This window comes from Humulus lupulus, chromosome 5 (genome assembly GCF_963169125.1).
Source record: "Humulus lupulus chromosome 5, drHumLupu1.1, whole genome shotgun sequence".
Classification (NCBI taxonomy): domain Eukaryota; kingdom Viridiplantae; phylum Streptophyta; class Magnoliopsida; order Rosales; family Cannabaceae; genus Humulus; species Humulus lupulus.
In genome coordinates this window covers 176,521,366-176,524,616 of record NC_084797.1, presented here as the reverse complement: position 1 = coordinate 176,524,616, position 3,251 = coordinate 176,521,366, and the positions used below count along the sequence as shown (strand labels likewise).

General features: G+C 35.1%; 1 non-coding gene across 1 annotated transcript; it reads left to right on the top strand.

Annotated features, from left to right (window-relative positions):
- Window positions 1-1,066: 1,066 nt before the first annotated feature.
- LOC133780984 (small nucleolar RNA R71) lies at window positions 1,067-1,173 on the top strand. Its single transcript, XR_009869785.1, has one exon. It is a non-coding gene; the product is annotated as a small nucleolar RNA R71 (small nucleolar RNA).
- Window positions 1,174-3,251: the final 2,078 nt, after the last annotated feature.

The following is a 3,251-nucleotide window of genomic DNA, read 5'->3' as shown; positions in this document are numbered from 1 at the left end:
AGTTTCCAATAGTGCAAGGTATAGTAAAACTGCCCGGATCTATTAACTTTTGAGGAAGCTTCTTTGGAATAATTGCACTACCTCTTCAGTTAATGCAACGGTTTCATAATATGGAATTTTTGGTGTAGGCTCAGAATATTTTGGTTTTTTTGGTTTTGGAAGGTCTTCAGTAACCTCCTCTTGAATTGGACTAGTAACTTGTTGTTTCTCTATATTCTTCCATTTCTCTTCCACTGTAGGTCCATCATACTTAGTCCCACTCCTCAAAGTGACAGCTTGACATTGTTCTTTAGGATTTACCTATGTGGAACTAGGAAAATTTCCTTGCTGTCTACTAGAGAACATTTGAGCCAATTGACCTATTTGTGTCTCCAAACTTCTGATGGAAGACTTTGTCTCTGTCATGAATTGATTTAATTGATCTGGCTAAATTGTTGGTGGGTTCATTTGAGGAGGTGGTGGATGAGATGGGCATGGGTTTGGATCATAATATGGTCTAGCATGTAATCCATAAGTTGGTTGATGAGGTAGTTGTTGAGGTGGGTAATGTGGATATTGTGGTTGTAACCCTTGATTATTTTTCCAAGACAGATTAGGATGATTTTTCCAGGCAGGTGTATAGGAATTTGAATAAGTATTGGGTGCAGGTCTTGAAAAATTACCTATAACTTGTGCCAGTTCCAAGGGCATATTGTTTACATCTGTTGAGCAACTAGCTGTGCTCGAACATTGTTCATAAGAATGAGGTCCTCCACAAATCTATCAACTCATGACATTCTGTACTTGCATTGCTTGCATGGCGAGATTAGTTTGCTACAGTTGTTTGGTTAGAGATGCTACTTGAGCGATCAATAGTTCTATTGGATCAACTTCTAAGACTCCCGCTACTTTCTTATTATCTCGCTCAGTAGGCCAATTATAATTATACATAGCCATCTCTTCCAACTGCTCATACGCTTCATTAACGCTTTTTCTCATAAACGCTCCTCCAAATGCTGCATCTATAATTGTTCTTGTATTTCCCCCCAAACCATTGTAAAAATTATGAACTAACAGCCACTTTTCTATTCCATGAAGTGGGCATCTCCTTTGCAATTCCTTAAATCATTCCCATGCATCATACAAAGACTCCCCATCTAGTTGATGGAAGTTGTTAATCTCTCCTCTAATTCTGGCTGACTTGGCAGGAGGAAAATATTTACCAAGAAACTTCTAAGCCAAATCTTCCCAAATAAGTATAGAATTGGCTTGTAAAGAATTTAACCAACTCTTAGCTCTGTCCCTTAGTGAAAATGGGAATAGTCTCAATCGTACAACATCGTTACTCACCACATTCATTTTAAATGTCGCACATAACTCCAAAAAGTTTGTGATATGTAGATTTGGATCCTCATTTGGTAACCCCCCAAATTGTACACAATTTTGCACCATCTTAATAATTGAGGATTTTATCTCAAAATTGTTAGCCTCAACAGTTGGAGGACAAATGCTTGAATGTATCCCCGTAACAGTAGGGAGTACATAATTCCTTAATGGTGGATCAGCTTTAGCTGCATTACCCATATTTGCATTATTGTTTACAATGTTATTTGTGCTCTCAGCCATGGTAAAGTCCAGCCTCTTCTTTATCTTGCGATTCTTTCTACACGTTTTCTCAATTTCAAGATCTATTGGTATGATTTCCTTTTTTCTACTTCCTCGCATATATCAACAATTCATGAAACACAATATAGCCTTGATCCAAATAAATATATATTAAACAATAAAAATTAAAAAAAATTAAAAATACCAAATTAGAATAAATAACAATTAACTATGATATTGGAAACTAAGTCTCCGGCAACGGCGCCAAAAACTTGATCGTGAAAATATGTATATACACAAGTGCACGCAATCGATTCAAGTAATATATGATAAGTAAAATATCATTCCCTCGAAGACTATCTTCCAAGTACCACTAATTGTTCTTTAAATTTCTATTTGGCTACTAAGAATTTGATTTTTAAATTTAATTTTAGATTTGAAAATAACTTTAAACAAACAACTAAATAAAATATTTAAATCACTATGAAAAATACCTAGGGTGTTAATTTCATCAACTTTTCATTCTACTAATTGTATTAATCAATTCTAGATTTCTTTCTTTCTATTCTAATAGCAGGTTAACATAAATCAATTCCTATTCTTTTTCAAGATATAAGATCTCAGCCTATAGCAGGTTTTCTACATCTTTGTGATAAACTTAAACATATAGAAGGCATTAAGCATGAAAACCTAATTACTACACAAGTCATACAGGTACTTTCGTCCAATATGCAACCTATGTCTATATAATGATATCATATTCAATTCTCATCTTTCGAATTTTGAATCAAAATCATTAAATCAAGCAAATAGTGATCAAGTATTTACTAGCATTAAACACACATTATATAGATTAGAATATAGAAGAAAAATCAATAAAACATCATAATTCAATTAGATAGAAATCCAAGTGACTATATTAAACCCTAGATAAAAATTGTTTAGTTCATATTAGACATGACTAAATCAATAAAATAATAATTAAAGAACATAAAATTCATAAACTTAAAGAAGAAAGAAAAACATAAAACTGCAGAATTACTAGCTTAAGAAACAAAATTAGTCTCTAAAAACGTAACTAAAAACTGACTTAATGACTTAATTAAACCCTAAATACAAATTTATAGTAAAAAATTAAAAGAATCTGAGTTTTTCCGTGTGCGGGCTGCGACTTGGCCTTCTCTAGGTCGCAGCCCATGTCTGCTTTGGGGCCCTTCCTTCTCGTGTAAAGTCTTCAGGCGCTGCTAGGGCTGGGCATTAATGTCATTTGGCCGACCAAACCGGCCAACCCAACCCGCATAATGGGCCAAACAACCCAAAATTGAGCATGCCGAAAATGATTGGCCCATTTTGCTACAGGCTAAACTATAATGGGTCGGCCACGGCCCAAAGAATTCCAAACCCTATTAACCCAACCCGGGGCGGCCCAATATTAAAAATATATATATTTAATGTTATAACCCTAAAACTTATACATCATATATATTGATATTGAAAACTAATCTGCCATTGACTGCCTCTACCTCCCTCTATTCATTCTTTCTCATTACTTATCTTCTCTCCATCTGCAAAGGCAGAGGCGCCACTGATCTTGGTCTTGCCACTGCCTCTACTTTCTCTTCTGTACAGTCACTCTCTCATCTCCAACGGCAGCTCCAAGCGCAAGT